An 11,041-nucleotide genomic window follows, 5' to 3' on the forward strand; every position below is an offset into this window, starting at 1 on the left:
CTTAAGGATGAATATGTGAAGGCTGGAGAAATAACGCCTGGCCGAGGAGGGGAACGGTGAGATCAGGAGGACGGGTGATGCCTACCTTACTTTACCTTACCTTACCTTACCTTACCTTACCTTACCTTGCCATACCTTATCTTACCTTACTTAACGTTACCTTGAACCTTATTCTACTGCATTTTACCCTATGGATCATTACTACTACTGCTACTATGGATCATTACTACTACTACTACTACTACTACTACTACTACTACTACTGCTGCTGCTGCTGCTGCTGCTGCTGTTGCTGCTGCCACTGCTACCTCTAAAACTAAAATTACAATATCAGTAATAGTAATAAGACGATAATAATGATATTGATAGGCCAAGGAAACACTGCTTTAATGAAATAAGATATATATTTTATTTCTATTTGTCTCTTTCATAGCAACAGCTGAAGGAACAATGAGAGTGGTAACAGGGACAACAATAAAGTAATAATAGTGATCATGATAATAAATAATAATAATAATAATAATAATAATAATAATAATAATAATAATAATAATGATAATGTTAAAAATAATGATGACTGCCTGCACGGAATTGAAGTAAAGAGTAAATAAAACAAACAAAAACTAGTGATGGTTGCAACGCTTTAATAAACGATGAGTAAAACACAACACACACACACACACACACACACACACACACACACACACACACACACACACACACACACACACACACGGGCCTCCAGGTGGTCTCCGTGAAGGATACACAAAACACCCGTGACGAGGATACACAGAACGGCCACAGAAAGACACGGGACACACACACACACACACACACACACACACACACACACACACACACACACACACACACACACACACACACACACACACACACACACACACACACAACTTTGTATGCCATTAAGTAACTTGTACATCTTCAACGCAACATGATTACCTGAAGACTTTAATGAATCTATACACAAGCTTTACACAGCACTTATACACCCCAACTTAGTACGTATTTTATGAACAAATCTCGGAGGCTAAACTCAGCATTTATACTTTTGAAACACAGCATGTATACTCCAACTTAATCTGTATACTAGAAACACACCCTATCTGCTTAAAAGTAATATGCATACCTCAGAACACAAGTCTACCCAAACAAAGCATGTATATCGGTGAATAAAACTCGTATGTCTCAACGTAACATGTATACTATAAACACACCATTTTTTTGTGCAAAGCTAACATTAGTAGTACCTCAAAACACAGCATGCATACGAAAACGCAGCCTTTGAAATACTTTGAAATACAACACTCAGATTCAGGACTTACGAACGGTCTGTAATATGCAGAACGAAACCCAACATAGCTACGTACCGAACAGCTCTTATAAACGAAACCCAACATACGTATCGAACTGCTCTTACCGACGGAACCCAACATGGCTACGTATCGAACAGCTCTTACAAACGAAACCCAACATAAGTCCCGAACAACTCTTACAAACGAAACCCAACATACCGAACTGCTATTACAACGAAACCCAACATGCCGAACTGCTATTACAAACGAAACCCAACATACGTAACGAACAGCTCTTACAAACGAAACCCAACATACCGAACTGCTATTACAAACGAAACCCAACATACGTAACGAACAGCTCTTACAAACGAAACCCAACATACCGAACTGCTCTTACAAACGAAACCCAACATACGTACCGAACTGCTCTTATAAAATGAAACCCAACATACCGAACAGCTCTTTCAAACGAAACCCAACATACCGAACAGCTATTACAAATGAAACCCAACATACCGAACAGCTCTTACAAACGAAACCCAACATACTGAACTGCTCTTACAAACGAAACCCAACATACTTACCGAACTGCTCTTACAAATGAAACCCAACATACCGAACAGCTCTTACAAACGAAACCCAACATACCGAACAGCTCTTACAAACGAAACCCAACATACGTACCGAACAGCTCTTACAAATGAAACCCAACATACCGAACAGCTCTTATAAACGAAACCCAACATACGTACCGAACTGCTCTTACAAATGAAACCCAACATACCGAACAGCTCTTAAAACGAAACCCAACATACGTACCGAACTGCTCTTACAAATGAAACCCAACATACCGAACAGCTCTTATAAACGAAACCCAACATACGTACTGAACTGCTCTTACAAATGAAACCCAACATACCGAACAGCTCTTATAAACGAAACCCAACATACGTACCGAACTGCTCTTACAAACGAAACCCAACATACGTAACGAACAGCTCTTATAAACGAAACCCAACATACGTACCGAACAGCTCTTACAAACGAAACCCAACATATCGAACTGCTCTTACAAACGAAACCCAACATACGTACCGAACTGCTCTTACAAATGAAACCCAACATACCGAACAGCTCTTATAAACAAAACCCAACATAAGTCCCGAACAGCTCTTACGAACGGCCTGTATGCTGAACGAAACCCAACATGAGCACCCTCAACGCAGCAGGCTCACTCTAACGAAATGGTGAATTGCAGTTCATTGTATATTTTATCTGCGGACCCTTCCATGTATACCGAAACTGAAGAAAAAACATATACTCTCAACACCGCTTGTATTATAATGTTGACGGAAGGAACATACGGAAAATGAATAAAACAAGACACTGAATACATGAACTCGACCTGTATACGCAAACCCAATTGTGTGTGTGTACTTGAAATTATGTATACACGGATGCAGTCTCCCGAATGAACATGTATAGCATTGTTTATTAATGTTCTCTCTCTCTCTCTCTCTCTCTCTCTCTCTCTCTCTCTCTCTCTCTCTCTCTCTCTCTCTCTAACCCTAACTCATGTATTTCTGTTAGCTTCATCATTCTTCTTCTTCTCCTTCTTCTTCTTCTTCTATTAGTGTAAAAATACCTATGATAGTGAAAAGTTTTATAGTAGAAATCCAGTCTTTCAAAAAGTTAGTAAATTAAAGGAGGGAAGGAGGGAGGGAAATAAATAAAAATAAGTGAGCAAGGGGTTAAGGAGGAAGGGAAGGGAGGAGGGAGAAAATGCACGAAAAAAATAATTAATGACAAGCAATTTTTGGTGTAAAGGAAGGAAGGAAAGAAAGAAGGAACTAAGAAAAGGGGAATAAAGGAATAAATGAACAACAACGAGAAAGAATACCGTGAATGAGTGAGAGAGAAAGATTGAATGGAACTAAAGAAATGAATGGTAGTCGAATAATTAATGAAGGAATACACGAGGGTGGGAAGGAAGGGAAAAAGGAAACATATATAAGGATGAATGTGTGAATGGATGATAGAGTGAAGTTGTCGGCATGGAAGACCAGTGTGTGTGTGTGTGTGTGTGTGTGTGTGTGTGTGTGTGTGTGTGTGTATTACCACCAGGCAATGACTTTGGTTGCTTCTGTTCAAATTCATTGTCTGGCGCCATAATGAACGTGTGTGTGTGTGTGTGTGTGTGTGTGTGTGTGTGTGTGTGTGTGTGTTGAACTAATTTGTACCATGAACTTAACCGAAAAGCTAACTGTCGAGTATTGCAACGTTATGTGCGAAGGTATGTATCTATGTATGTGTATATGTATGTATGAATGAATATATGATTATCTATACATGGTTGAAGGTTTGAGGTAATTAGTTTGAATTCCATCACTGATTATGAAATTCTACGGATGAACTGCTGCTGTGATAGTGTGGAGAGGGGTGGTGGTGGTAGTGGTAGTAGTGGTAGTAGTGGTAGTAGTAGTGATAGTAGTAGTAGTAGTTGGGTAAAAACAGTTATAGTTGTCAGTGATTATGATAGTAGTTAATAGCAGTGGTATGCTTTTGGTGATGGTAGTAGTAGTAGTAGTAGTAGTAGTAGTAGTAGTGGTAGTATTAGTATTAGTAGTAGTAGTAGTGGTAGTAGTAGTAGTAGTAGTAGTAGTATTGGTAGTGATGGTATTAGTATTAGTATTAGTAGTAGTGGTAGTAGTAGTAGTAGTAGTAGTAGTGGTAGTAGTAGTAGTAGTAGTAGTGGTAGTAGTAGTAGTGGTAGTAGTAGTATAATTTATGTAGAAAAAAAAGTAGTAGTAGTAGTAGTAGTAGTAGTAGTAGTAGTATTGGTAGTGATGGTATTAGTATTAGTAGTAGTAGTAGTGGTAGTAGTAGTAGTAGTAGTAGTAGTAGTAGTAGTAGTAGTAGTAGTGGTAGTAGTAGTAGTAGGGGGAGGTATCATTTATGTAGAAAAAAAAAGTAGTAGTAGTAGTAGTAGTAGTAGTAGTAGTAACAAGTTTCCAAGCCCATTCTGGCAGCCCCTTCACTTAACACTACAACCAAAGGGAAGCCACGGAACAAGTAACAATAATAGGTTGCACACACACACACACACACACACACACACACACACACACACACACACACACACACACACACACGGGACGATGAAGTGGTACAAGGGAAGTGTCAATACAACCAATGCGGAGTGTATACAGGACGCCGAGGAGGAGATGGCGGCGGGAATGTTTGGGTTTGTGATGGTGACTCTGAGCGGGTGATGGCTGTCTCTTGTACGCCTTGACACACACACACACACACACACACACAGCTCGCCACGCATACCAACACAGAGTTACGAAATTACTTAATGGACACGCACACACATAATTTAAACGTGATCTTAATCTTAATGGTAATCTACGTTTTTATGTATGTATGTGTGTATTATCCTGTGTATGTATTTAGGTGTATTTGTTTGTACGTATGTGTGGTGATACATAAACGTACGAGTGTTATGTGTGTCTGTATATGTGTCTATATGTGTCTATATGTATGTTTACTTACAAATTTGTGTATGATAGCAAACAGTTGACACACGGGGTGGGTCTACACGTATGTACGCCAGAGCACAACATCAGAAAATATAGCATCGGATTTATTATATCATTATCATAATTTATTCATACTTTTTAATGCTACAATATGAGGGTAAATTGGCTGGTGGTGGTGGTGGTGGTGGTGGCGAGGGGTTGAGGGACACCAGAGACCTACTGCCACAGCCTCCCCTTCTCACAACTCTAATTTATTTTTTCCCCTTTCCTCTCCCTTCCCCCATACCCTAAGCCCCTGTCCACCCAGCAGTGAATGGGTACCAGGTATTAATAGGGGGTTGTGTCTCGTCTCCTGGGATCTGTCACAACTCTAATCTCCTTTTCTTTCCCCTTTCCTCTCCCTTCCCTCATACCCTACGCTCCTGTCCACCCAGCAGTGAATGGGTACCAGGTATTAATCGGGGGTTGTGTCTCGTCTCCTGGGATGTCACAACTCTAATCTCCTTTTTCTCTCCCCTTTCCTCTCCCTTCCCCCATAACCTACGCCCCTGTCCACCCAGCAGTTAATGGGTACCAGGTATTAATCGGGGGTTGTGTCTCGTCTCCTGGGATCTGTCACAACTCTAATCTCCTTTTCTTTCCCCTTTCCTCTCCCTTCCCCCATACTCTACGCCCCTGTCCACCCAGCAGTGAATGGGTACCAGGTATTAATCGGAAGTTGTGTCTCGTCTCCTGGGATCTGTCACAACTCTACTCTCCTTTTCTCTCCCCTTTCCTCTCCCTTCCCCCCTGTCCACCCAGCAGTGAATGGGTTGTGTCTCGTCTCCTGGGATCTGTCACAACTCTACTCTCCTTTTCTCTCCCCTTTCCTCTCCCTTCCCCCATACTCTACGCCCCTATCCACCCAGCAGTTAATGGGTACCAGGTATTAATCGGAGGTTGTGTCCCGTCTCCTGGGATCTGTTTCCTTCTTTAATTCCTTCCCCCTCCTCTCTCTCTCTCTCCGGCATATGACCACAGATGTTGCGCCGACTAAACGAAGCTTTCTTTATCCTCTCCCTTCCCCAGCGATGTCAAATTATCGTACTCATCGCATTGCATTTTCGTCGTTTCTGACCGATAACTATAGCGAAAGAGAAGGAAAACCACCAATATTTATCAGCTTTAACGATAACTTTAATTTTCTTTAGTGTTTTGTGTGGTTACGACAGTCTTGGCGCCTAAAAATGATAGATGCAATGTTCAGAGTACGACAGTTTAGCGTCGTTGCCCTTCCCCCTCCTTTACCCTCCCCTCGCCTTCCCCCTTTCCTCACCTTTCCACTTCCCTCTCTTTCCCTCCCCACTCCTTACCCCCTTTTTTTTTCTCTTCTCCCGCCCTCTCCCATCCCCTCCCCTCTTCGTCTCCCTTCTCTTTCCCTTCCCCTTTCTCATTCCCTCTCCGTCCCCCCTTCCTCTCCCTTCTCCTTCATGTTTCCTTCTCTCTCTCTCTCTCTCTCTCTCTCTCTCTCTCTCTCTCTCTCTCTCTCTCTCTCTCTCTCCTTTTTTTTCCTTCCTTGTTCCCTCTTACTCTCAAGTTTTTTTTTCCTTTTCCTCTCATGTACATCTCTTCCTCTCCTCTCTCTCTCCCTCTCTCTCTCTCTCTCTCTCTATCTCTCTCTCTCTCTCTCTCTCTCTCTCTCTCTCTCTCTCTCTCTCTCTCTCTCTCTCTCTCTCTCTCTCTCTCTCTCTCTCTCTCTCTCTCTCTCTCTCTCTCTCTCTCTCCTACTCTTTTTTGTGCGTTACTTCACCTTCTCTTCCTTACTCTTTTACTTTATACTTTTTTTCTTCTTCCTCCAAAGCCTAATTTCCGTCATATCCATCATAATTTTTTTTGTCATGATCCTACCCCTCCATTTTCTCCCCTTTCCATTAATTACCGCTCCATATATATTTCCTCCCTGCCCTTTTCCTCCCCTTGCCTCCCCTCCTCTCTCCCCCTTTCACCCCATTTCAAACCTTGTACTCCATATTTTTCCTTTCCTTTCCCTTCTACCTCCTCTTTCCTCTCCTCACGTTCCCTTCCCCTCCCCTCCCCTTCTCCTTTCCTGACCTTATATTCCTCCATTTTCTTTTATTTCCTCTTCCCTTCACTTTCCTTCTACTTCCCTTTTTTTTTTCATATCCTCCTTCTTGGAATTTTATCGTTCCTACATGAAGCTTCCCTCCTGTTCCCTTCCTCCTCTCCCCTTCCCTCCCTAACCTTTTCCTCCATTTGTTTTTTTCCTCCTCCCTTCCCTTTCCTTCCCTTCTACCTCCCTTTTATTTCTCATCCTCCTCCATGGAATTCTCTCCCTTCCTGATAACGCTTCCTTCTTCTCCCTTCCCTTCCTTTCCCTCCCTTCCCTCCCTTCCTCTCCTTTCCCTCCCTTCCTCTCCTTTCCCTCCCCTCCTCTTCCCTGACCCATCCCTCCTGTCCCTCTTCTCTCCCTCCCCTCCCCTCCTTGTCCTTCTATCTTTTTCCTCCCGTCCCCTCTTCTGTTTTCCCTCTCCTTCTCTCCCTCCCCTGAACATGTGAGGAGGGGTGGCGGCGGGGGTGTTGATGGCATCCCTCCCCCCCCCTTCTGACCTGCCTCACGCACCTCCACCTGCCTCGTCTCCGGGGGTCAAGGGTCAAGGGTCAAAGAGTCATTAAGATTACCTAAGCTTAGACTTACGGTACACATCATTATCATTATTGTTTTTATTATTATTATTATTATTATTATTATTATTATTATTATTATTATTATTATTATTATTAGTGTTACCGTTTACCATTACCGTTATGTATAATCTATGTTTGTTTATTATTATTATTATTATTACCATCTTTTTTTATTAATGGTTCCACACACTTGTAGGGGCGAAGGGGTTTGGGACGCAGGTTCAACACACACACACACACACACACACACACACACACACACACACACACACACAGTATATATGAAGTTTTGAGGGAAAAAGGAATGAGTGAGGAGAAATATAAGGTAGAGAATAAGGAGGGGAAGGAATGAAACACTAAGGAAAAACTGGGGTGAGAAAGTACGTGAAAAAAACTTGTACATAGAAAACCAATATGAACAGAAGGACGAATGGAGGAATGGAGGGATAAGGAAGGAAAGGTGGAGGAAAATGAGTGAAGGAGGGAGGGAGGGAATGGACAGTTATTTGATTGATTGGTTATAGGAAGATGGGGAGGGATGTGTGAAGGATATGAAATAGGATAGCTGGGAAGGAGGCAAGACTGACTGATATGCGAAGGGAGGGCGTGAGGGAGAAGAGGAGGAAGGAGACGCAGGAAAGCCCCGCATTTGAAGCACATTACCCCAATATATACTCAAAGGGGGCTTTCTCAGGTGACGGGGGAGAGGAGGAGGAAGAGGAGGGGGAGGAGGAGGAGGGAAAGGAGGAGTGAAGGAAAGCAAACCTGTTGAGTGTGAGTGTGCGCGTGTGCATGAATTGTTGTTGAAATAGTTTGGGTGCGTGGCATATGATCAGTGGTCACACACACACACACACACACACACACACACACACACTTACCCCCCCCCTCTCCCCCCACCTCCCCCTCACACACACATAATACACCTTTCCGCTACTCCGTCGATCCCGTCTGATCCGGCGTGGAAATGGCGCCTCAGCTGGACCAGGAGGACTTGTGGGGTGGCCGAGTCCCGTACACACACACACACACACACACACACACACACGGAAGAGGTTTTCAGCAGCACCAGGTTGGTCACGAGTAAGTCTATGTACAAGAAGGTTCCGTTGTGTCCCGTTTTTGTTAAGTATGTACAGACGACCATTATACACAAAAATATATATATGTTTACTTCTATAGTGTGGAGTGTACCTTATGACCTCCCGCCTCAGATGCCTTTAACTTGAGGCTTAAGTGTATGCAACAGTAATAATAATAATAATAATAATAATAATAATAATAATAATAATAATAATAATAATGATAATGATAATAACGATGATAATACTATAGTACGCGGTCACTGGCATTACTTTATTAATACAGTAGCATCAGGGTACTGTAGGATGTATTCGCGCTTAAAACACGTTGGAAAATTAAATCTCCACTCTCGGAAACTTGTTCAGTCCAGCACGGCACAGGTTAGCACGGCGGGGCACGGCAGAACATTACATAGCACAGCGTTCCCGGCCCGTGGTGTGTTGTGCTGCGGCTGGCGGTTCTGACGATGGTCCAGGAACACGACACCCCCTGTTTTGCGTGTACCAGGTGTTATGCTGTGTGTTGTGCTGTGGCTGGCGGTTCAGAAGATGGTCCAGGAACACTACATCTCCTGTTTTGCGTGTACCAGGTGTTGTGTCATGTGCCTTCTATATGTATCTTGTGTACCATGTGGCTCGGAGCAACGTTGCGAGATTGTCTTACTCAGCCTCTTATATTTACCGACTTCCGACCCAAAAACTGTGTCGTGGACCCCAATAAGGAGATTCCCTTATAATTATCGTTAAAATAGTTAATTCCTGATGTTTCTTGGCAATAGTTAGGCGTCAGAAACCGGTAAATACTATGCTCTGAGTACGACAATCTGGCACGGTGGCTCGGAGGTGTCAGATTACCACAAAATAAGGGTCAGCATGGTCATTGCGACATTCCCGGCGTCCTGTGTTGCGTATATTCCTGGTGTTGTGCAGTATAACTTGTGATGTGATGGTGGTACTGAAACACAAAACTCTGCACTGATCACTACAACACTTTCTCGGTCTCTTGTGTTCCATGTGTTGTGTGACTCCTACCGCAGCACCACAGCACACCACAGTACAACGCTTGAAGTGCTGTATGTGTTGCAGAAATGGCGCAGCAACAGAAATCGCCGTGACAATCCAGTGGTTTTGTTACTTGTGCCACGGCCCCAGGCGCAACACATCACAGGACAGTCTCAGTCTTATGCATGATAGCAACACAAGACAGCTTTGCTCAGCCTCGCAGGGGTGTACTACTGGTAACACAGCACCCCAGCGCACCACAGATCAGCACTAAAGACATCCCATATAACTTGCTAATGGTACAGTTACACAGGACGCCTCGACACAGCCTAGCGAGGGTGTGTTACTAGTAGCTCAACACTCCAGCGAGGCACATCACAGCACTTAACTACTTTACGGTGCAGATTGATTGTCTTGTACAGCAACACAGGACGCCTCGACACAGCCTTCTGAGTGTGTTACTCGCACCCCAGCATCACAGCACTGCACGACCCCGGCCCTGGGTGTTGTGCAAGACTGGCACAACACCGCACAGCTTAATGAACATGTATTCGTGATTGGGTTTGTGTCAACACTGTCTGGCGCGAGTGTGTACAACAGGTGTGGCGATGGGGTCTTAACGGCCTGTCCTCAACACAGCAGCATAGCACAACACACGCGGCACAACACTCACAGCACAGCCCCGAGCCACGGCGTGCAGGTGTGCGGCGCGTCAACCCTTTACCTGCCGCCCTAATGAACACTGACAGATCGAGCTAACAAGCCGGCACCGGGAGTCCGAAATCCCGCTGTTTCTCTGTTGACATGATGCTATTTTTTCTTTCATTTTTCCATGCTCTTCAAAATAACTTTCTGTTGTTCCACCAGACTGTCGAAGAACTTTTTCTAAGTGTTTATTTTTCTGTGTTCACCGTTTCACTCACGGAGCCGAGATAAATGAGCACTCTTGCTGCAAATGAAGCGAGCAGTTTGTTGGCCCGCTGTTCACTCCACCCATCCCCGGCCCCGCGCTCGTGCCCTTGAAGTGGTGACTGCCCGAGGGTGCGGTGATTGTCCTGGGCCGAGCGTGAGTGTCCGTGGTAGTTTGTTTCTGGATCCAGCGTCCGTGTTCCATGGTCTGATGTTTATCCATTATCTTCACATTATCCTCAGGTTCTAGTGACCGTGTCTCTTGCTTAATGAGTCTCAGATTAGTCATTTTCTCATGCTTGGCGTTCGACATGTGTCATCGTCCGAGCGCCAGGGTATAGTGTCTTTATTATTTTCGCACTGTGTCGGGGGCTGTGTTTGGGTCAGTGGCTGTCTCATATTTTACGACCGTCATGACTCCAGCGACTGTCTCTTTGTGTGCCACAGTGACGCAGCAGGGTCACTCGATGCTGTAACTCATTTCAGACTTCATTTATCGTAT

The sequence above is a fragment of the Eriocheir sinensis genome, chromosome 46, assembly GCF_024679095.1.
Source record: "Eriocheir sinensis breed Jianghai 21 chromosome 46, ASM2467909v1, whole genome shotgun sequence".
NCBI classification, from domain to species: domain Eukaryota; kingdom Metazoa; phylum Arthropoda; class Malacostraca; order Decapoda; family Varunidae; genus Eriocheir; species Eriocheir sinensis.